Raw genomic sequence first — 25,111 nt, 5'->3', positions numbered from 1 at the left:
ATTGCTCAGTCCACATTCAGCCTGTCACTCTTGTAAACAGGCAAAACCTAGTGAGACAGCACTGAGGCAAACAGTGGCACCCAGCGAGCACAGCCATTTGTTTTTGAGCGCTTTATATTGTGACACCTCTTTCTGATGAAGGCATTTGATGATTGACAATCATCAAATGAACGAGTATAGTGAGGAAAAGTTGGTTAGTGTTGAATTATGCATCGTCAGGACATCTGAGCTTCCGTGATGATGTGAAGTTTTATTCCAAAAACGAGATATCCACCATTCTGGCAATGACATCTGCTGAAACAAAATGATTGATAGCAAAAAATGAAAACAAATCCAGGTATTTTTTTTAAAATTATTTAATTTTTTTAGTTCTTTGTTTGACAGATAAGAGAATACATTTGCAAATTCCATGCATTTTAAATATATTTAATGATAAACTAATAATAAATTATAGAAATGCTTAAAATTAATGTTAAAAGTGTGTTTTTATGCTTTATACTTTCTATAGTGAGGGAAATTTCCTTTGATGATACATGGCCCGGTTAACATGTTACACATTTAATAGAGTATGTTGATGCAGGACAAGTTGGCCACTGTGTAATGTATGCATGGTTATACCAGCTGAGCTTCAGCTACAGGAAACGTGGGCTTATTGATTGGTTGTATGATGGTCTGTTCAATACGAGGAACACAAACAGTGACCCTGCTTTCAGTGGCGCCTCGCACGTCATTGAGGACCTTTCCTCTTTACCCCGAGAGAGAGAGAGAGAGAGAGAGAGAGAGAGAGAGAGAGAGAAAGAGGGGAAAAAAACACTCTTTATTTCAAACATGTTGTGAGAAAAAAAAAAAAAAAAACATGGGGGATTTGTGACGGTAACGGTTTTTGACAGGCACATTAGGCTGCAGAAAGAGCATCCAGCTCGGGGCTGAGGGCATATGGTGCTGCCTTCTGCCGGCGTAGCTCTAGAACAAGTTACAACACTCGCGTAGGGTCACGACTGTCTCAGGTTTGTTCCTTCTGTCTCACTCGTCTAAATAAAAACAGGAGGAAAAATGGAAGTGGGGGTTGGGTGGTGGTGGTGGGTCGGTGGTGGGAGGGGGTGTTGTTGTACAGTAGCTGTGTCTTTGAGTAAAGGACAAAAGGAATGTTTCCACTCCAGCCCTTTGGGTCAGGACATAATTTGGTCATAATGTGCAGGGGAGACATTTGACATTTTCAGAAATGTTTATGTTTTTTTTCCAGTTTGCCTTGTTTCACAGCCACACAGTCACAGTCCACTGCAGTATGTTATTTCCTGCGTGGCAAATTTGCATAAAACGCAGCAGTTATCTAGTTACTAGCAAGTGTAGTGTATGCCCCTTTTTCACCCTTTGAACACCCAGCTTGTGCTCTTGGATGGCAGTCCCCTGATCCTTTTCTAAACAATGGCCATGTTTTCACCACATTGGCTCTGGTAACTTTTCTCTTCTGTAATGTGGAGAGGATGGACTCGGATAATGTGTAGGATGACGCAGGGCTCTGGTCTGAAGACAGGGGATCGGTGGGAGGGTAATTACAGGCTACTGTGCGGCTCTCTGGATTTTCCCTGGATCACAGCTAGGCCTTGAAGCTCCCTCTCCAAAGCTGCACTCTGAGAACGAGATGAAACAGCCACAACATATGGACGCGGCAACACAATGGTTTATTTTTATGATATTTGATGAGTGGTTTTTAATTTAGATTGTCACTTCTGGCGAGCAGCAGGGCAGATGGTGCAGACTTGACTGCCCATCAGAGCCTAAATACCTCTAGGCAGCTGTTGGTCATAAACTTTTTTTTTTCCCTGCATGTTTTTTTTTCTCTCTCTGCATTTCCTCTCTTTAACACAGCTTAGGTCAAGAGGAGTCAAACCTGTTACAACACCTGTTTCTGCATATGCAAATCTGTTGTTTTGTCATTTCATTAGGCAAGGCAAAAAGACAAGGGTCCCTCGTGGTTGCAAATGCGACTGGCACTGGGCCCACTTGGCACGCTACACAACAGAGAGATGCTTGAGGCGGGGTGAGGGGAGGGAGGCGAGGAGAAGTTGGGTTTCCGTCGCAAAGCGGCCATAGGATGCCTTCGTTGTTGTAAAACTCTCAGTCTGGATGGCTGCCTAAAATTCAGACACAGAGAGAATAGATTGAGTCAAAATCGACTTGAAATTGAGAAGGGTGGGGGGGGTCATCCCTTTCTCGCTTAGTCTTTTCTCTCCATAAAGAATGGCAGTCAGTGAATGAAGCAGGACATGCCCAGCAGCCAAAGACTGGCACACGCGTGTCTGGCACACGCCACATACACCCCCTCCCAACATCCTCTATCCTCTTCCCTTACTCCCTCCTCCTCCTCCTGTCCTCATCCCTTCATCATCTGGTGTTCTCCCGCGGCGCTCGCCTCTTAACCACATGTGCCAGCGCTGGGCCTGCTCTTGCTCCAGGGCTAATTGTTCGCTGGTAAACTGCATGCTTGTTGGTGGGGGTCTCCCCTTCATCCAGACACACTGTTACAAAGCAGGATAGTGGCGGTGATGATGGTGGTGGGTGGGGGGTACAGATCATGATCTCGCCATGCAGTTTATTTTCTCGGTTTAAGTCTGAAGATTGTCGGTTGTAATCCGGCCTGTGTGCTGAATGCAACAAATACACCATGAAATTAAAGGTTATTGCAGGAGCGTAATGCAAAAGCTCTGTGCGAGATTACCAAAGCTGTTTGCAGAACTGGGGAGAATGAGAAGGCAGAATAGCAGAGAACGCTGTTCTTTCCTGTATTTGAAAATCTTTAAGAGGCACTTTCTCCCTCTCTCTCCTTCTGAGGACTGGATTGATATGTCATCTTGAGCATTTATCTATTAATGCTCTTTGGTCTGTCTGACACCCTAATTAGGGCTGAAAGATGTGGATAAAATCAAATATTGTGATGCAGTATCTTTGGTTCAATACCTCTGTTGATATTATGACATTGTAGGCATGGCTATTGGTGCTTTCATAAGACAGAAGAGTTTTTTGATAACAGTCATTAACAATGTTGATATGATGATGACCAAGCAGGTAGAGGCAAATAACAGGACAGCTAGAACAGTAATGAAATTGCACTTCTTTACTGTAATCCAGCCTTTAAAACCAGGAAAAGACAACACTTGTGCCAAAATGTCAGACAATATCTAGTCTTATGTCACAGTATTGATATAATATCAATCTATCGCCCAGAGCTTTTTTGAACTGAATGATGGAGCCTTGTGAAGGTGCTGCATTAACCTTTCTCTGAGGTTGTGCTGTTATATTCTGCCGTATACAGTATATAGCCCCATCCTGTAAAAAAATAGCAAGAAACAAAAGTAAAACTCTCTAGTTGTCCAGTTAAGTGTTACTCTAACTTTCTCTTACCTGTGCTAATCAGCGTTATTATACTCTTTGATATTTATGAGTAGCTCCCTCAGCCTAGGGTTTCGTAGAATGAATGGAGAGATGGACAGACTCAGTGGTAGTCCATTTGGTGAGCTAATCTCATCTGAGAACTGGGGCCTTCCTCTTCTTCCTCCTCCTTCTTCATCTTCTCTTCCTTTTCCTCCCCCTCTCTGTCGTCCCCTCTCTTCTCAGCCATGGCTTGGTGGGTCTGATTTCTAGTTCTACTTCTCTCTCCCCACACAGACGGCATTAAAGCCAGGCCCCACAAACCCCCTCTGATATGGGAGAGTTCATTAGAGATGTGCCTTTGATGGGCAGCCTTTTCATGTGACTACCGGTTTTTCAAATACCTTGATGTAGAAGCTTAAGAAGGCATTGTGCAGTAAGCCCTCCTTTTGATGCGACTTATTTAGATCTGCATAGTAAATCAAGGGGGAGTAAATAACCAGCCAGCAGATGGAAGCAAGGAGATAAGGCGCCAGCGAACAATCGCATTTGTATTTTGTTATGATGTTGACAGCAGCTAAAATTCACTAATCTAGCACCACTGATCTGCATTTCAAAGAAATCTCATTTAGCAGCGGGGAGGATAAAGTTCCTCTCATTGTGTCTTTTTTATTGCATTCTTCGCTAATTTATCTGCCCACAGATTTAACGTGCAGGACTCGGCGGCAGGAGCAGGCGTCCACACATTGCAGAGGGGGTCTTAAATACTGTGAATGCAGTTACGTCTAGACTGTGAGCTGAGGGTAATTACACGTCTGACCATGAATAGAATGAGTTTGAAGACTCATCTTTGTTCGGGCGGGCCTGAATTGCTCGACTAACACAGATAAGGGGCATTTGGTCCCCACAGAAAATATTGCCAGTGACTTTCCATAACGCCCCCCTCTTTTCCAACACCAAGGATGGTATTTACTTTTAAGATAAAGTTATTGTGTACAGTAATCTGACTTGTTAGCATAATGTCCTCTTTCATCACAGGACCCTCCTTTCCTGCGATGTGGAGGTATTTGTGGTCCGGGTCTTAAATAGTTTATCTTGACTTAGTGTGCGAGCGCTTTATGTAAATATCAGCCTATAGCATTATTAGGCCTTCATGAATACTTGAATGCAATTCCCGTATTTATAAGTTGATAGAATTTACAGATGGTTTTGTATTTGGCATAAAGATATGTGTGGTATTTGTAAATCCCCATGAATTGAAGGTCATACAGACTAATAGCATTCCTAATGCTTTTCCAGTGAATAAAATATGACATCTGCACAGCCCAGAGGTGTTGTGATATTGAAGTCAACTCACCAGCAAATCATTTTCAGTGAAAGGAGCATTAACTTGAAATTATGTTTTTTATCCAAATTATATACATGTTTAAAAAAAAAAAAAAAAAAAAAAGTGGCTCTTATGTTGTACTTCGCTGTAAGGTTAATAGTGTTAGTCAATTCATGTAGACTGTTTGTACAACCTCATTACATTTTTATATTTTGGCCATCTTATTTCTTCATGTCTATATTTACCTAGTGCAATATTTGTTATTCATAGATGTGCAGTATGTGGAAATGGGTAATACAAATGAATGATATGATTTTGTACAGCCCTGTTTGATTCTTTATACTGACCTTGTCAAACCTTTTCATGGCTGTTTGCCCAGCAGATAGTGCACGGTTTGGTGTCCGCTGCTCCCCCACCCTCTTTCTGGGTAAATGTTGCACTGCAATCTGTGCGACACTTTCCGCAAACTCAAAACAGTGAAAAATTATAGCAGTTGGCAGGTTTTGTTTTCAGCAGTGCTCTTCGGGGCTGAGGGCTTTTTGTACAGTTCAGAGAGCACATTCCTTAGGATTCAGCAGTCACTGGTTGCCTGTAGGGGTCATTGGAATTCTGGGAGAATAAAAGGGGGAAAAAAATCTCAGAGAGGAACATCCAGGCCATTTTCTGCCCCTTCCAGCTTTGGGTAGCAGCTCTCAGGAGGATTTAAAAATTTGCTAATACTTAAATGTGATATATGCCCAGTAAAATGTCTGTAGTTGGCAGTCTATGGTTGCAACTGCAGTATTGTGCGCTTTTGTAATTGTATGATTAATGTAAAAACCATCAACACTCATGGTCTCCAAAGTGCATAGATGCCACAGCATGTGTCCTTTGATACAGACAACTGAATGAAAGTACATGAGAAATCAAACGTGTCAGGTTAACTGCGTGATTTACTCAGTGTTGAGAGCTTGAGCCTTCCAGGCACTGCACCCTTCAACTTGAGAGGGAGCGAGGCGGGGTGGGGGTGGGGGTGGGGTGGGGTGGTGTTGTCACATATTTCTTTGTAGCGATAGCATGTACTGTACATTGCCTGCTTGTGCGTACACACACATACGTACACACAAACACACGCACACACACACACACGCGCGCACACACATATGCTCTCACATGCTTCACAGCAAAATCCAGGTGCACTTTGTTGTTCTGAAGTTTATTGCTTTCACCTACAAGCCGTACAGAAAACAGTTATGCAAGACGCAATCTAGCCCACACATGTCTGCACCAGCACTGGATGCGCCTGGGAAAAGAAATGAAAATTACTGCGTCATGAAATAGATTTCGACTAACGGCATGCTTAACGTGTTCTCTCATCCCAGATAGCTGACATCGCTGGACTCCTTCCACTCCTGTGACGGACAACAACAGCAAGTTTTTTCCTTTAGGGTGAGTATAGGAACACGGTCCCTTCATGTCTATCTGTCAGGGGAAAAAAAAAAAAAGAAAAGAAAACTTCAGCTTGAGAAAGATTAGAGTAGCATTAACAGTGTCATTTAAAGTTTCAGCAGTATCCCTATTAAAAAAAAAAAAAAAAGTCAGGATAATTCATCTTAAAAAGTAAGTTTCATTAATGCATTTTATTTGTTTTAATTACTGTTGAAGTCCATTATCAACATCAAAGTCAAGTTTTATTTATTTATTTATTTATCTTTCTCCTGTCTAGAGGCAAGGTATGTCTCTTGTATTGGTGCCATGCCGTTGTTAGCTCTATTCTATTTGGGTGATTGTAGTGGCTAGTTGAGGTCAAGGGGGCCCCGTTCCCCCTCAAATGTAACAAATCTTCATCTTGTCCACCTTGATAGAATTCCCCCTCTGCCGGGCAACCTTTCAGTTGTGCCTGTTTGGTTTTCACACCCCAAGGATTTTCAATCTACTCTAGCTTAGAAGTTATGATATGCATTAGGGCCAACAAATGTGGGCAAGCGTGGATATCAGCTATTTTTATGTTTTCTATTTTTTACTTTGCGCATGCCTTGATTGAGATTTGTGGTGTAAAAGCGCAGAATAAAGTGAGCAGGAGTCACGTGGGCTTCAACCGGATGTTAGCAAGAACACGTTACCTTAGCAATGCAACTCACTGCAGAAATGATAGAAATTCCACAAAAACATGAGCACATTTGTCACTGAATACTCCTTCTGTTTTAAGTCCAAATGTCTGTATTCCCATTATTCCTCTCAGGATGAAATATGCCCGCTCTGCGTCCGTAGAACAGGCCAGAAAACACACTCTCTAGACTCTGAAGTGGTAAGTGAAAGAAGTTTTACTATCCTCCGCATGCCCAGTGTTGTCTGTTTATCTAGACTATCGTGTGCACTGTAATGAGCCACATCAGTCATTGTTGGTGGGGGTCGGCTTTATGGTAACACAGTCCTGGGTGCTGGAATGACAAAACGGAAGAGGAAGGTATCAGAAAATGATACCTGTCAGCACTTGAGAGATTTTTGGTCTTGATACTTCCTTTATGGTCTGGACAGGTATGAAAGAGTTTGAAATTGTTCACTTCTCACAATGAAAACCAATCTTTCCTTTTAGTTTTTATAGAGGAAATCAGTGAGGTGTGTTCTGATTTTATGACAAAAAGCAGGTGTCGTAGTAAATTTTAAGCTGGATTATAATGCACTTACATTTGTCAACAAAGAGTTTTTTTAAAGTAGTATTTTGAAACCAATATGAAAAATGAAGTATTGGAAGCGTTATTAGGATCTAAAAAAAAAAAAAATCTACACATTTCTCAGCCAGAACACCAAACAGAAAAGTCCTGTACAAAGTCCTCTTACTTACCAGAGATTTTTATTCAAACTCAGGCAGGGTTTTGGTGACACCAGTCATTTTTAGTTTTTTTAGATGTGTAAGTTTTATTGCATAAAGTTTTCTTACCTCTAATACACAACAAAAGCAGAGTCTTCATAACTAAAACACCACATGATGACCATGACATGACCACATGATGTGACAGCCTGATGCACTTTGCTAGTAAAAACAGTCATCAGACATGTAGAGAGATCTGATAATTCATCCCTCAAGCCTGTGTCATTTTAGCTGAATATTAACTAGTAATGAACATTAAATTTAACAGCCAATACCTGATGTCAGCCATCAGTTTCAAACAACTGGCCAATTGTGTATCTTTTGTAGCCCTGCAAACTCAATCAGACATAGATATCTTTCTATCCCAAGCTAATGATACCAGGAAGAATTTGTCACCAAGTCAGTGCGCGAATGAGTGTAAAGAATCTTGGGCCAAATAATGGGACACACCAATTATATCTCAAACACAGCTGAAGTGGCTCTCCCATAGACTGGAACTCACAAACACTCACATAAACACACATTGCCAGACGGTCCTCTGAGGTCGTGATGGGGAGGAGAATTGGCGTTGCTGAATTAACCATAGATGTTTGGAAATGAAAACTCAAGGTTTTGGTCAAAAGAATGGCATATTTGAAAAAAGTTTTTAGTTCTTGTTAAGTTTTGCTTTTGCCGTGATAAATTGTGATTATGTGTTCCATTTGCTGTCACTTGTAATGTTCGCACTTTAGTTGCAAAAGTCACCTTTACAATCTTTACAATATAAATAATAAAAATAAATCTGTCTATATGTTCAACAGCATAGTAAGGCAGCTGGTGAGTTTATGAAGATGGATGATTTCAAGGTTGCAGGCGGAGAATACTGTCAGTTTGCTTTGAATCCAGGCCATAGGTTTATTTAGATATTCTACCCCAGACTTAAGGGAGAAAATCTATTTATCTCAATACTCCACTGCAGAGTTGTGCCTTTGAGGTCCAGATATGATTAAAGCGTGTGGGCAGGAGTGTAGATGCTGGGTGGCTGGGCATCAGACCCAGGTACACCTCCCCAAGAGTCCCATCTTCACAGACCTCAGCAGAACCCAGATTTCCTTTTCCACCTAAAAGAGATTTGAATATTAGTTCTTAATTTGTCTAGTATCCAGTTAAATCTTCAAAGATGAACTCTTACTGCATATCTGCTGGCCTAAAAAAAGTCTTCTAATCATTGCAAAAAAAGTATAATTGCCCCAGCGCTGTAGTCCGCAGTGCCAGTGTACACATATATAAAAATCTACAGCAATTAAGTATATCTCTGGCCGCTTTAAAGAAGCTGCAGCTTGGACGGAACAGCCCTCTGCTCACATTTCCAATTTGAAATTGATTCTTGTCATAGATCAGAGACCTCTTGTCATTCCATTTCCAATCCTCAAATGGTTTCTCTGAGCCTGCTAACTGTCTTCCTCATGAGTGGGCGAGCAGTGGGAACCTCCACGGGTCTTTACCCTGGGCACTCGGAGCAGTCGAGGGGGTAGAGGCAGAAATCAAAGGGACTTTGACCATTCCCCATTGGCAGCCCCCATTGTCTAGCTGATTTGGGATTGGTGGAGAAGGTGAAAACGATGGGGGGTGGATGGAGATCAGGCAGAGCACCCCCGTTTTTCTAATCTTTATCCACCATTAACCCCAGTGCCCCAGTGTGTGGCTGAGATCAGGGCCATTGGTCAATCCCCCATTCACTGCCACCCAGAATATTTTAAAGTTAAGCCCCCTCTCTTAACAAAAAAAGTCTTACTCATCAAAGGTTCTGCTTTCCCTTCTTTTCCTCCCTTCCTTCCTTTTACTCTCGGTCCCAAGGATCTGCTCCTGTTCTTCATGCGCCATTCTCTCTATGGTCTACTGTTTTGTCTTCGCGCTTAGGGAGGAGGGGAGGGAGAGAAGTTAGAAGTTTTGGAAGTTCCCCAAGTTTCCATATTCCGGTTTAATGAGGTTTGGTTTGGTGTCTGATAGTGTCGTGCTGTGAGCAAATTGGAGCAAAAGTGGGGGGACCAGTGACGTCCTGCTCTTTGCTGATCTCTCGGATTAGGAGCTGGCTTGCTTTTAAATAGACTCTGGAATTGTACTTATATTATTTCCACACAGGAAATATCTTTCACACCTGATATGTATATTCTCAGCCTTTCCCTCCTGTCCTTCGGTGCTGGCGAAAATGCGCCATATGTAACCCATCATGCCGGGTTCCCATCGCTTTCAAAATATAACCATAACAAGGTTGAATTGTTTTAACGCATCTGACTTCAGATCTATTCAGTCCAGACCTCCTACTCCACCTGAACATTTCACATCTTTCTCCCTTCACCATTTCTTAGCAAGTGTCAGTTATTTATCCTGCTCCTGTCTGATGTGAAAGAGAAATGAGGATCTCGATAGAGAAACACAGAGGAGGTGGAGATGCAGGGTAGACGGTGAGAGGAGAAGAAAAGAAATTGCACTGAGAGTATTTGTCCAGACTGCACAGTTGCCATGAGAATGGAGTTAGAAAGAGGGACGCTAGAGGCTCAGAACGAGTATTGCTATCACTCCTGATAGAGAAGACAGAGAGGCTCAATGAGTCTATTGATCCACATGGCTGCCTATGGTATTCCTCTCTCTTTCTCTTGTTTCTTTATCTTTCACCCTCTGTTTTCAAAATGCCAGTTTCTCAAACTGCTTTGCAGAAGATGTAGTTGACTGTCTATGTAAAAAGGAAATCAGCATGCAGGATTTTCTAACCTGTATTCATTAGAAAAATCGTCTGAATTTAACTACGCTCAGGGTGTTTGAGGTTAGATGAAACTTGGGGTTGTGGCCTCAATATCCACATGGCTTTATCCAGCGGTATAGGTACACCTTGTGTTAGGCACACATTGGCCTCCATGGCTAAGTACTCTGGAAATGACTGATTGCAAATACTGCATGCACAAGCTTAATTTCTATAAACGAGTAGGGATCTAGTGTTTCGTGTGTTATTCTTTCCCTGCAAGTTAATTGGAGAAAGCTTGGGTGCGGAAGCTGGACTTGATGGCATTTCTCCAAGAGCCTGAGATTATTGTGAAACCCAACCCCAGGCAGGCATGACATCAGAGCGGCCTGACATTAGTTTGAACCCCTTATTTCAGGTGGGAAGAATTATGAGTGGCTTCACTTGCAGGTGATCGTGTCCAATGAATCGGTCTCACACAGTCGTGCATTCTTCTCCCAAAGTCTAAATGCTGATTGTCTTGACAGATTGAACTTGTGTGTTATCACCAAGCTGTCATCCACCTCCATTTTTCAGCGAGCACACGTAACCCTCGGTTTATGTCAGGCCTTCACAGACCAGTGTTTTATAGGGAATTTGTTATTGCGACATAAACTAAAACTACACTCTTTTAACCTGTTGACAAATGATATTTATCTCAGGGATTTCATATTATATTACAATGTTTAGAGCAGTCAAGAACTGTTAATAAATCAATGCTAAATTCTTAATATTCGAGACACATACATTTCCAGAGTGTAAACATTGTGTTAATAATGTCGCATCTGTTATCCATAGAAATTGGTTTCTTAGGAACACAGCTCTTTTTACCGTATTATTTCAAGCTCTGAAGCAATTGCGACAAAGGGATTTTGGCCTCCTGTGGTGATATAAGACACACATTGTTGAAATAATCAGATACAAAGAAGGTTTGTATAAATGTAAATCAGATTAAGTTAGTTCTGTTTCCTATTATGTGCGGAATGAGATTTTTTTCATACACATCTAAATGAAATGACAATACTGTTAACACCCAGAATTTCTTTCTTTCTTTCTTTGCATTTGGTGTTTTCATGGCATATAATGCATCTAAACACATTTTTTGCGTTACGTATTTTCATTAAAAAAGATGACACATTTTGTAGTGTCCTAGTCCTAACATTCTTAAGATTCCTTCAGGAGATAATGCCTTCTAAAAAGTTATGGCCCTCTCTTTCTTTCTCTGTCTTCCTTTTTTTTTCAAGTGAAAGTTTCAAATCAAACTGCGCGGTCACAGCCACTGAAAAAGCTTTTACTCCAGAGGCAACAAGCCAACTCCTTTGTTCATTATGATCATTTGATCGTGGCTTGAAAAGGGATACAGGCGGCAGCGAAATACTACAAGAGCTTGGAATCTGACTTCCTCACCACAAACCGCAAGCCTAGACAGTGCAACTGTTACTACCTGGTTGGAGGCGAAATGGGCAGAAAGCGCCCGTGTGTGTGGAGACATACATTCATACACACACACACACACACACACACACACACACACACACACACACACACACACACAGCATGCTCGATTTGGGTCATAGGGCTGACAGACAGTGGAATGTGAATGTGTGTATGTTGACAAACTCCACTGCACTCTGAATGGGGTTTGTGATTACACCTCATCATGCGTGCTGCATCGGTCCTGTCCCTGGCCCCCTATCTCTCTCTCTCTGTCTCTCTCTCTCTTTCTCCCTCTCTCCCTTTCACTCCCTCTCTCCCCATTTCTCCCCTTCACCCCCTCTCACCGAGGTGCCTCTTGGGCAATCATGTGGTCACACTACCTGACTCCTCACTGCTCAGAGTGCAGTTGACAAAAACAGCCCGAGGCCCGTCATGTGGAAAAGATTCAGTCGGCACACAGCATACATTCTGCACCCCCGCCTGCGACTCCTCACTTTCTCCCTCTAAGTGACTGAAGCACCGGGGTGTTTCCTTCTCCTGCTCACCTGTGAAAGGAAAAGGCATGGCTTACCCATGTCTGTCTCTGTGTGTTTTTTTTTTTTTTTTTTTTTTTTTTTTTTTATGTGTGCGTGTGAAAGTATTTTGTGTTTGCAACTGTGTGTGCATTTTTAACAGCTGTGGGTATGCGTGCACGGGTGTGTATGGGTGTATGCGCCCTCTCACACAAACCTCCCTCCCTCCTTCCTCCACTCGCACTCTGAGTCTTGGAGGCAGTTTCTCCTCGTCAGTTGAGTTGCACTCCTCATGTCATGTAACATAAAGCTGGCGGTCAGTGAGAGCTCTCACCTGTCAGTCAGCCCGGTGGTCCTGGCCTGTCGAGCTGCTCACCTGTGTTTATTGGACAAGACCTGCTCTGCACTACCCAGGGAGAACACTTCGTCTCCCTTCCCTTTCATGCTTTCTCCTTCACTTTGTTTTTGTCCATTTCTATCACTCCATCTATCTGTCTCTCTCTTGCCCTCCCTTCTGCCTGTCTCTCTCTGCCTCTCCCAGCACAATATTGCTTTTTAGTTTGCTTCTCGCCTTTATTTTTTAATACACCACTCCCTTCCCTCACAGTTTTTCTCCCTTCTGTCCTGTACAGTGTATTTATCCACTTTCTTCCCAACTTCTATTTCGCACTATCCTTTTGTTTTCCTCTCACTCCTTCTCTCTCTGCTGTCTGTTTTTATTTTGTATTATTTTGGGACCTTTTTGCCAGTCCTTCGTTTTGAAGCTATGCTGTCCTTTTGGTGCTGGTGTTCATCTCTTCTTTGCACCTGGCTGAACACACACACACACCCATGTGCGCACAGGCATACACACTCACGCACACGCGTTCTCACTGCTGCCAGACGACTGATTGAAACTTATGTCTCAAAGTTGCTAATGTTCACTGAAGCATTATATTGGAGATAAAGTAAATAAAATAGGTTACCATGGGAGAAATCTCTGGAATGGACTTCAGTGATCTGGCAGGTAACACACACACACACACATACACACGCATGTAGCTATGCACGCAGGCATTCTCTTTGTCTCTCTTTTACACATGCACACACACACACACACACACACACACACACACACACACACACACAAACACACACATGGCTGAAGAGGTGTCAGTGATGTTGAGGTGTGAGTGGAGCGCAGGGTGGGGAGGTATTTTCTATGGCTCAGGAATTTCACAAGTTTAATGTTTTTTGAGGAGCTCTCTAGAAAAGTAACAGTTGGATTCAAAGGTTTGCAGTCAAGGGTGCACTTACACCGTCACCATGTAAGCCACTATTGTAGGTGCTGTTGACACTGTGAGCATATACTGTAATGCTAAAGACATTTGTATGACTGGAAAAAAAAAAAAAAATAAATATATATATATATCTATATTTATACAGGGAAAACTTCCTTGTATTTCAAGGAAGTTCTCCTTTCCAAAATAGCTTACACAGATATTCTAAACGTTGTCTTTAAAGAAAAGTTATCGACTATAAATAAAACATTTTTCCACTACTCTCAACTTGAGATTTGAGTCAAACTGAATGCAAGATCCATAGCCAAAGTGTCTGCATTATTTCAACTATTTCCCCTCCTCTACTATTAACTCTGCTGTGCAAATTTCCTGTCTGATTTTCTCTCAAACATTTCTTTCTGTTCGTTCAGGTCAGTCGGCTTTTGGAGAAATAGGCAGGATTTATGAGATCGACTAGTTAGCGCTTTGGTTAAATGCTTGGCCTGGCTCTTTGTGACTACAGGTTTTAAACCAATGTCCACTGAATGATCCTTCTGTTCATGTCCTCCAGTTGAGAGCGCGAGCGAGGCACTAATGCCACACATCTGAAGAGCCCTGTGCTCATATTTTCACCTGGTATTATGTAAAACTCCCTTGTGTTCACCGTGGTTCCATTCTGCGCCGTAAAGTGGTATAGGTGACATGGTAATACATTTGCATTGTGCCCAGTGATAAATACTATACCAGGTCTTACTCACTCCGCTGCTTCCGAATGCGTTTGGATGGCGGCTGCATTGTCAAAGGCACAGGGTCATTCAGAACTCAGTCTCCCTCCCCTCTGCCTTTTGTCAAATATTTCTGCGCGGGTGATAGTTTTCTCATTTATTTAGTGAATAGTCTGCGGGTGAAGAAGAAAGAGAGTTTTACATTATGGAAATGATGGAATGGGTTATAATCTCCCACATATTCATCATGGCAGACATTGGACCCTTGTGATACCGTCCTCCATTTGGCTATTGTTCCCGTTCTCTCCCAGTGTACTGTTCCTCTCAATGGGCGAAGCAGGCTTTAATCCTGTCTCTCTTTGGAATGACAATGTTTACTAGCTATCTTTCAATAAGGAGCCAGGAGCACGGCACACATCTCTCTGTCACTAAATGCTGTGTGAATGCGCCGGAGCCAGCCACAGAGCAAAAAAAAAAAAAAAAAAAAGCTATTGTTAGTCCTGTGAGGATAGGGTAGAAAGGGGAGGCTAGTTTGCTAAGTGTTCAAGTGTTTTTTGTGTTACCCCCTAAAACCTTTCAAAACTTTACCCTGTGGAGGTGTGTCACCTGACTTGGCTCTTTCCCATAACTTGCTGTATACAATGTATTACAGGGAGGGATAAGCCTTTGTACAGGCCCTGAAAATGTGCCCGTCCACGTAACAACAAACTGACATGCCAACGTTGGTAATTATTGCCTGTAAGTACGGATTAGGGCTGTGGATGTTGACAGCAAATTGGCTCTCAGAGTATGTGTTTAACACACCTTTGTAAGGATCAGACACACTCTTCGCAAAAAAAGGAAGGTACATAAAACCCCCTCCTCTTCATTCTCTCTCCTGTTTCCACTAAATGCATGGTTATTTTTTTTCACTCGTTCGTCTCGTATTGTGAAAAGATGCACACGCAAGCTAATGAGATTTCTAAATATATACAAAAAAAATCTCAGATTCATAGGAAGGTGAGATGTTTGTCTTGCCTCCCTCCTTTTTCTTCGCCTCCTCCAAATTGTTTTCCCTTCAAAGTCTTGACAGCATTAGGGATTAGCGTCGTGGCTGCTAACAATCATTAGTGTGTTTTCACCATTGTGTCACGGACTGTTTTCCACCACCACCACCCCCCCCTCCACACACACACACACACCTTCAACCATACCTCCTGCATGTCTCCTCCTTTCATTCCGAGCGAGAAATGAAAAACAATCCTTATGACCTCCAGCGACCCCTCCTGACGCGCAGTCAGTTAAATGGTTTGTAAGACGTTTAATTACCAAATGGTATAATCGTTATTCATCTCATCATTAGATGTATGATATTAAGTGAATCGCCTCCCCTGGGTCCCTGTGTTTCACAGATCAATAGATTTAGATGGAGCTTGAAGGGAGTGGAGTGGGGGTGGGGGGCAGTAGAAACACTTTTGAGGCCCCTGATATGAACAGACGTATCATCTCTGTGATGCACAGTGGTGACGTTCGCTCATTTATTTATGTAATTAGCTTTTATATAGGTTTAATTATGCTAATTTTTATTTCTGCACTCAGGAATGACAGCATGCCCCTTTTTTAATGGTTTTACGGCTCCTGGGTTTATTTTGATGGTGAAAGGACATGAAACAATGGACAAGGTTATGGCACCACAGACTTTGACTGGCACTCTCCCATCGCCAGAGTGCTTGCGTTTGCACTTTGGGACACTTTGTTGGTGGCAAGCATTGTTTTGAAGGCGTCGTGGAGATTGCTAATGCAGTGTGTGCGTCTCTGAGGCCCAATAGCCTGCAGCTTGATATCGCCTGTATTCCCATTGTGAATATGGCTCAGTGGTGATCGGGGACTTGCTGCTGCAGTAGCCGCTATTCACTGCAGCTGGCACTACTAGCCTGAGTTAATTGTCCATTATCTACTATTATCTAAGCTTAATCTCTCTCTCTCCCTCTCTCTCCCTCTCTCTCACTCATGACTCCAGCCCTCAGCACCAGTTTCACTCCGTCACTGAGTCATATCCCGCTGCATTTTTGCTACCTGCTCTGGTTACCTTATACCAGTGTTGTAGCTGAGTCCTGGCAACTGGGTTCACATAGTAATAATGATTCCCTTTGTTCCTGGGCTACCTTGAACAGGATCCTGTGCATGGAATCAGTGAAGCACCGTGTTCAGTGCATGTGTCATTATCTAACTGCTTCACTGGGATGCACTCCTGTGCCTAATAATCCTGTTCAGAGTAAGAAGCATGTCATTTATTTGAGAACCTCTAAATAATATTATACATAGACCTATAAATAAGATAAAAAATATATCTCCAAATCATATTAAATTAAAGACGAGCAAGAGATTGAGTCTAAGGTGTCTCTTCTCATCTGCCCTTTGAGAAGCTGCTTTACAGTATGCCCCGCCCCCCCCAAAAAATAATCTCTGTCTTTTTTGGATAGACTTTTGATGTGAAACAAAGAAGAGGACATTATACTTCTGCTGTACGCAGTGTGATCAGGTGATAGATCTATCTGCCGAGGTGTTTGAGGAATCCTCAAAAATTTCACTTGATGGCACTGTTTTCCTTCTTGCTCCAGCTGAAGCAACAGGGTATGTTTTATGTATGCAGGGCACAATGTGAAAAGCCCGGCTGTGCCACATATATGTGTATTACTCTCCCTCTCTCTCCCTGGGAACCAAAAAAAACAGGCAGGGACATTGACAAACAATAAAATTATAAACTGTAATATCAAAAACAAAACCAGCAAAAAAGAAAGGAAAAAAAAAACAATCAAACTTCAAACAAAATGGTTGAAAAAGCAAAAACATAAACTGGCAGTTACTGTACAGTAGTTAATTAATTTTCCCTGGGGTCATGATTGGTTGTAGGTATATATTTTTTTCTTATTCTTTTTTTTCCGAATCTGTTTATATGCTGCTCTTCCAAAATCAGAAACAAGATTTTTAAAGGTTTTCTACTGTATATTATTATCATGCCTGATTAAATATGTAATGTAAATTTTCAGTGTAATGTAAATGTTCAATAGAAAATCTCTTAAAACTGGAATTCTGTCATTATTCATTCATTTAAAAAGAATTAAATTAGATTCCTCCTGTGCTGCCAGGCGTTACTTTGATAATTGCATCAACAAGCTGATACATACTGTATTAAAACCTGGAGTGATTCTGTGGCTGCATAATTTCAATCTGCTCCTTCCTCCAATGCTAGTTGATGCAGTGAAAAACATTTTCATTTTGAAAGGACAAAGTACAAAGGCAGAAAAATATCTGTTTAAAAAATGTTCACCCCTTGTCTATTACTCTTTCCTCTGTCTGTTGGGTAGGGGGATTAAACTGAGTTCAAATGGGGGCTGGATGGATGGACTGGGGGGGTCAAGATGATATTAAATGCTCACAAAGCAAATGGTTAGGCATTAGGAAGTGTTGGTCTGGTGGCTGTGCCTCGTGAACGGTCTGTAAAAAGGCGATACATCACTGTGAAAAATAACCCAGGCTTGTATTTCAGTGTCGTGCGCATCATAAATAAAGGTGGGCCATGTATAATTGAGGCTCGTGCATGGGGGACTCGGCTGGAGATGAGAAATGGAAATCTGTGTACTGGTAAATAGATAATCACACAAAAGTAATTGAGGTTTTCAAACCCCAATCTAGTCTGCCAGCATGAGCTCGTTTGCATGTTAATCACGTCAGTGATTTCCCTTCATCACAGGGAAGTCCGTGCACACTTCCATAACCAGCTTTTAATTGCATTTAAAATGTCACAGAGGTGGAACACATGTAATTTAGCCATAACTGTGTCCAAATTAATGGGTACTACTGAGCCGCTCCATTGGACAGGGTTGGAAAATGAGAGAGGCTGTCCATTGTTTGGGTCTTTATTTATTAGAGATGCTTCAGTCTTTCAGCCTCCCCATGATAGCATCTCTACAATGCCTTTTGAAGTGACTATTGAGATCCCAAAATGACATCTGACAAGCATTTTGTAAACGACTTAACACTACAGTGGATGGCAACTTCTTGCAAAATAAGTCAAATGCGTGCACATTAAAAAGGTGAAATGAGAAACATCAAAGACAAACCAGCAATTCAAAGTGTTGGGTTTAAAAAGGAGAAGGAAAGGGAGAACAAGTTTATTTTCTTTCATCACCAGGTGTTCTTTGGCGTATAAATTACCGAAATGATGTTTCCATAACACAGCTTAGGGCACTCCAGAGAGGGGAAACCTGCAAAACAGACCTATTTAATTTTTCATAGAGGTGGACCATCAGGAGCAATAAGCCAATATTCCTCTTCCCCTTTTCCAGATGCCTTCTCACCACTGCATCTTTCCAAAACCCAAGCCCCTCTTACGTTTTTTTTTTTTTTTTTTTTTTTTTTTTCCAGAAAAAGAAAAAAGTTCTGCCGAGACCTACATGAAAGGAAGGAACTGTTGAAATGTTAATTTTACCATCTGCTGTCGAGGCCTGCTACCTTTTTTGTGTGTGTTTTCTTTTTTCCCTGCCTTCTTTAATTCCCAGTAGTTCTGTTCTGTTTCATGAATGTGCTGCTATTTTGGCTGTTTGAAGTCATGGGCTCTCTGCACGCGTGGCTTTGACTGGCTGGAAAATACAATGCCACATGGTGCATGGTGGAGACTGTCCCATTAGTTTCCTGTTTAGAGCCTGGTCCCTCCCGGTAACCCTGTCTCTTATACCAGTCCCATGGTTCCAGTTACCCTCTCGTGCCCACCTCCAGTATGCAGCCAGTTACCCTCCTCCTCCCTCCCCCCCTCTTCTCTCATTCTCTTGTGCTCTCTCCTTCCTGAGTGTGCGCGTCTTCAGGGACCTATTTAGTCTGTTTATCTTAATGCTGAGGATTTTAATTATTCGTTTACAAGACCCGCAACACCTTTATCTAACAAAACTTTTTTTTTTTTATCCTCTTGGCGCACGCTGCAGTCGGCTAGTGTTCCTGAAAGTTCACTAAACCCGACCGAATCCAAGAATATGCTACAAATCAAATCCTCGATAATTGTCTCCCCAAACCCCTCCCCCACACCCCCCATCTCCTGGTCAGAAAAGTTGACACTCTTAAACACAACAAAATATTGCCAACTTTGCTGTGAAGATTTCGCCAAATGGATAGATTCCATTGTGAGATTTGATAGTTGGCAATTAGGTTGAGACATCCTGTGTGCAGAGTTGCTTAGCATTTTCCTTGGCCAGGATCAGATTGTTTAGTCTGCTCTCATTGTGAGCTGTTTCTGAGCTGCAGTTGACGGTTGTTTGCAGAGCGCTGGGGGAAAATGTGAGAGGGGCCAGTGCCTTTCTCTATTTATTTATTTTCCCCGTCCTTGGAGCTGGAATCTGATTTGTGTTCATGTTTCTCTATTCTCTCTGAGCGGTTTTTAAGTGTGGCTGCTGAAATCTAGACTCTGTATGACCTCACTGCGCGGCCTGTGTTTCATTAATGACCAGCCCTGTGGTTTGGGGAGAGGAATATTTTTCATATGACACCGCCTTGCATTAGCGCGGAGCGGCAGCTGCACAACCACAAAACCATCCAATTTTGTGGCTTTGAAAGGTGTGAAAAGTTCAGCTCCCTATAGCAAGCCTTGCATTTATAATTGTACTGTGTGTGTGCGTGAGCGTGCATATATGTGTCAAGAAGCGGAACTACTGTAGACTTGTAAAAGAAACAAAGGAAAAAAAAAACGTCACCTGCTAATGAAACATTTGTCTTTCATTCTCCTTGGCAACTTGTAAGGTAAATAGCGAAGATATATTTCAGAGTGAGACATTTACACTCTTACAGATTTGACATGCTACGCCTTAGAGAAGCCACCTAAAATAACAAGCAGGAATTCAAAGTGGAATGGGTAGCATTTTGACAGCTTGATTCATTTGTAATAAATATCTTATTTTCAACATAGTTTTATACTGTTTGGACCCTCTGAGCCCCTAATACAAGCAAGTCTTTTTCAAGTCTTTTTTTTAAGTGCCACATCTGGCATAAGAGGTATTTCTTCACAGATTGATTGATTTGCCAGGCTTTGTTGGAAGCGACTCACGCAAACCACTCAGCAATTGAATAAGAAGCATGCAACAATTCACAGACACACTTAGAGAGACTCTGTGCCCCTCCCCTCCAAAAACCCCCAGACACTAGACTACTGTAACTGTGTTTGGTACCTTTCAGGATATTGAATATCCAAAAGGAAACCTCAGATTTGTCCTGTCCAAAAACAAAGAGCCCTTGTGCTGCCTCCCGCCTCTCTCTTTTTCTCTCCAGCCTTAAACCCATACTGGTACTGTCATCGTGACACAACAAATACTCCCCGCTGAATACATAAGATAGCATGTGTATATTTTCCAGATAATTTCCAGCCATTCATCATGGCACACTCCTAATCCTGGCAGCAGAAAGTGTTGTGTCGTCAGCTTGAAGGCAGGAGTTGGAACAGGGAGAGATGGAGGTTAGTCACCAAGGCTCAGGGAGAGTGAACAAAGGAGAAGATTACCTAATAGTCCTGCTATGTATTTGAAGTGGAGTCTGCTGTTTGTTTGGGGAGGTGCGGGGCTGGATGTGCAGGGAGATGTCTCGCAGGCAGCTGATGGGTACTTTTAAGCTGTCAGAAACATCCCCTTTGCCATCCGTCTTCCTGACTAGATTGCAACAGGCTTCGACAGGGGCAAAAGGCAATAGCGATAGGAAGTTAATGATGCCACCTAAGTTCCTAAAGTATTGAAAATGCTGCCTCTAAATATAATTGGGCACCTTTGTGTAAATTAAGAGTCACCCACAATAAGAGCTTGGGAAGCGTTTTAAGCTGCCTGTGCAGGCTCCGCACACTATTTTTGGGCTCTGGTGTTGTGGAATCTGTAATGAGAATGCTCTCCAGTTGTATATGTTTGTAAACAACAGCTTTGCAGATTGTCACTTGATTGTCAGTTCACCATTATGCTCGTACCAGAAATTAATTCATGGTTGCAGTATAAACATAATCAACATGGTGTAAACCGCTTAATTACATGCCAAGAGTGAATAAAACAAACTGCTGGGGAGAAACATGTCACACATTTGTTATTGCAGGGATTCGTGTGTGCATCTGCAAGTAATTTGTTTAATTTGTTGTCTACTTAGATTAACCTCATTAAGAGAACACGATAAAACAGTGTTGTATTTGAAGAGCTACTAAGGTTTTCTACTTGATAAAAGTTTAAATTTAGGGAACAATACACTTTTCTGTAAATTACTTATAGCCGTTTAAGACAATATTACCAGAGCCACTCTTTTGACAACTTTTAAAAATGAGGTCTCTGAATTTCTGTTTTTAATTCCGTAAATTGCCGTCTTCCTTTCTCCTATGATTTTGAACAAACAATTACAATCCTCATGTCTCTCAAATCCCCGCCAGCCATTTCTGTTTTGATAAATTGTACATCTAGTCCTATTTTCAAAGTCATCAGCGATTGCTTTTTTGCCACTCAGAGCACTGAACATGGACAGCTTTTAAAGGTAGTGAGTAGGTCTGATAAGTGGCTCAATCCTTGTACTAAAGCCTTTTTATTGAAGGTTTAATAGCTACTGTATAATGAATTATAATGTATTCCCTCCAATTGCAAATTTCCTCTAATACAGCTCTTTCTGCTGTGGCAAAAAAAAAAAAAAAGAAAAAAAAAATACTCCATCCGAATATTATTGTGACTAGCGTTTTAAGACTACAAATCAATTGCATGATTTTAGGTAGTTACATTCAGACTGTTTTGCGTTAAATTTTCCCCAATGCCAAATGGAATGGCACTTGTATAACTGGAATATCTAACCCATTTCAAAGTGGTGACATTCTTCATCCAGGAGATGATTCAGTATGTTTGTGGTACATCATGGTCAGTTCTAAGTCAACTGCATGTGTTAGTGCAAAATGCAACTGTTCTTCTGAACATTTCAGCCTGGTTTGAACTCATTGAAAAGCAATAGACTTATGAATCATCTTGCTGTTCCAATTTAATGGAACATAGCTTTCAATGACAGCGTGTACCAGCACATCATCAAAGTGAAACTTCCAAAGTTCCGCTTAACTTGTTGCTGAAATAGTTTCTCGTTTTCAAGAAAATTGCAGAGCGCCAAGTCTCAAGAAGTGTATCAGGGAATCTTCCCTGAAGGAAAAATTGCCACTTGCATACTTGTCTTTGACCAAAGTGAAGCCCTTACCCACTCCAGGGGAACATGTGCCGTTTAGGAAGATATAAAGGAGTAATTTTATTACCCGGTACATCTCCCCTCAGAAGCCATTTCATTTCTCCTTTCAGCCTCCACAGGAGCCTTTATTTGATCTCATATTCCAGAGTATGACTGCCTCAAACTGGCCAGCCTCCGTTTATTTTCATTTGGAAAACACATTTTCTGTCGGAGGGGTGGCAGAGGGTGGGAGTGGAGGGAAGGGGCTTCTGGTGTTGAAGGGATTGTGGCAAGTTTCTCTATCAAATGTTAATGTCCTCTTGCAAGGACTTTTCTTTATGCCTGATTGTTGGAAGCCAAACTTTTCATTTCTCTCCCTCAACTTGATCGGTGTGATTTGTCGTTCTTTCGGTGTAATTGAGAGAGACGTCTTCCCTCAAGTAAGTCCACTGCATGGCAAACACAGCATCAAGCCCTCTCCTGTGTAGAGAAGTTTAGCCCAACAAACTTTTCTGCAACACTATTTTCATAAATATTCCATAATTTTTCTTAGCTGATAACTATTAAGTTTGCATATAAAAAGAACTATATAAAGGGACACCTTCTACTCAGTGCTTTGAAACAGCAGATCATTGGCAAAGTGTGCTCTTGGTTAAGCAGCCACTTCCAGGAGCCCAGTTGTAGCTGGCCACTTCAGAGGTTTTATAGACTTTTTCATCAGAAACTATGAGGCTTTGGAGCTAGCACCTCTCTGCAGAGACACCGCTGACTTGTCATTGCTCCTCAGTAGAAGTCCAGGTCATCCACTCGAGCCAGTGTAGCCATCTGGAAGAGCCCTAAACATTTACGAAGTCCCACATTCCTCGAAGATTTTTCTCTCTCTCTCTTTCTCTCTGTCTGTCACTGTGTCTGTCTCTCCTTCTTTCTCTTTCTGACTCTGCCTATGCCTGCAACACCTACGTCTTCTCCAGCCCCTGTCTGATGACAGCATGATGAAAACATTTTTTGTGAAAAGTGCCTTTTCAGAGCTCCGGAAGTCCCACTCCTGAATAGTTCCATCTCTGTCTTTCCCTCTTTTTTGGGGGGGTGGGGGTGGGGGTGGGTAGCAGCCTAGCCTCCACTGGGCTCAGTTCCACACAATGAATTACCTCCAGATGTAATTCCTATCCCCCGCCCTTCGCCCTCAAATTAGTGGCTAGTAAAAATTAGGTTTGAATTAGCAGCGGTGTGGAGAATAGCAGAGTTTGAAATTTCCATATAATGAGTTTATTATTCTTTGGTGGGATGCCATTTTCCTGAATTAATTTGATCAGGGTTTTTTAGGTGTAATTGGTGTCTAGTTGAATGGTGTTTTAGTCATGAATGGATGGCCACTGTGTCAGCAGTAAGTCATAAGTCTGAGGTAATCGGAGGACTCAAGCCTTCAAGTCTCAAGTCAAAGAAGAGAATGCTCCACATTTCAATAACTTCCGGAGATAATTCCCAAACTTTGTCCGTTATCTAATTCTCAGTCAGTGTTTGATATTACTGTCACCCTGCATAGAAGTATTTTTCAATGCTACTTGCAAATGCATTGACAAGATTCCTCAGACCTTAGGTAGTGGTTGTTGCATAGCATATACAGGTGTTGTGCTCTTTTGACTGCCAGTGGAGCTTGTCTTGCTGCCATTCAACTGTGTAGCCATGGTTCTGGGAACGATAATCTTTTTGGCAGAGCTGGAGCTGTGGGATCCTCAGACACTACAGATCACTGTCATAAATGGGTTTCAGATTCATCCTTAACAGGAAATCTGAATGCATGAAACGGCTATTGTACCTCACATTTTTTAAGCTATTCTTTCATCTTGATGACACCTTAGCGACCTGGAACATTAAAAAAACACTCAGTAGCGTGTATTCTTCCCTGAGTAGGAATCCAATTTAAACTGCAGCAGCCTTTACTATATGATAATATCTACTACTGTGAAAAAAGGGAAGTTGTCTGCCATGCTCCATTCTTTCATCTAACTCCAATCTGCTGTATAATAGGTAAACTGCTGTGAGCCGCACTTGCTTGTTTAAATTTACCCGGCACAACCGAGCCTTTGATTTCATCAACTTGTTTAATTCAAATACGCTTTTGAAGAAAACCTTTTTTTCCTCTTTTTCTTCTTCTTCTTCTTTTTTTGGGTGGGGGGTGGGGGGTGGGAGGGGGTTAGACCAGGGCAGTAGTGGGAAAAGACAAGGAGGCACAGGAGGGCCAATTTAACCTGGAGTGTCTGTCGCTGGTCTACCCGCTCCTTCTTTTGAAGAGGCCCAGTCAGCTTGAACTGTCTGACTTCTGTCATTTCGATCTCTTTTTATTTTTCTGTTGTAATGTATACTTCAATTCTCACCCGCCTGCCTGTCTGTGTGTAGCAGCGGCGTCGGCAGCAGCAGCTGGAGGGGAGGTGCAGGTATCATTAAGCCTTGGAGAGGCACCAGCGGAACGCTGCTGAGTGCTATACGTGGCTCCTTGCGGTGTGTGTTGATATTTCTGGGCCTTATGAATGTGCAGCCTGGTTTATTTTCAATAGGAACCTGAGGCCAGGGTTGGCCGGACAGTTCCCCCCCTAGCTGCTTACCCGGCCTGTTGATATTAAGTCGAGCAAACACTCTCTCAGGGATGTCCTGTTGGGCACCCAGCCAAGTTGCAAATGCAAGTCACATG

At 42.2% G+C, this 25,111-nt stretch overlaps 1 protein-coding gene across 5 annotated transcripts in view; it reads left to right on the top strand.

Moving 5' to 3' along the window:
- Window positions 1-25,111, top strand: part of foxp2 (forkhead box P2) — a 115,887-nt gene that overhangs the window by 4,138 nt on the left and 86,638 nt on the right. For all 5 annotated transcript variants that reach the window (XM_030045490.1, XM_030045488.1, XM_030045487.1 and 2 more), the window contains exons 2-3: window positions 6,058-6,124; window positions 6,918-6,983. The gene's annotated coding sequence lies outside the window, so the exon portion shown is untranslated. The remainder of the gene's footprint in view (window positions 1-6,057; window positions 6,125-6,917; window positions 6,984-25,111) is intronic.

This window comes from Myripristis murdjan, chromosome 23, assembly GCF_902150065.1.
Source record: "Myripristis murdjan chromosome 23, fMyrMur1.1, whole genome shotgun sequence".
Classification (NCBI taxonomy): Eukaryota; Metazoa; Chordata; class Actinopteri; order Holocentriformes; family Holocentridae; genus Myripristis; species Myripristis murdjan.
The sequence above is the reverse complement of the archived record's forward strand: the minus strand, read 5'-3'. Positions and strand labels throughout refer to the sequence as shown.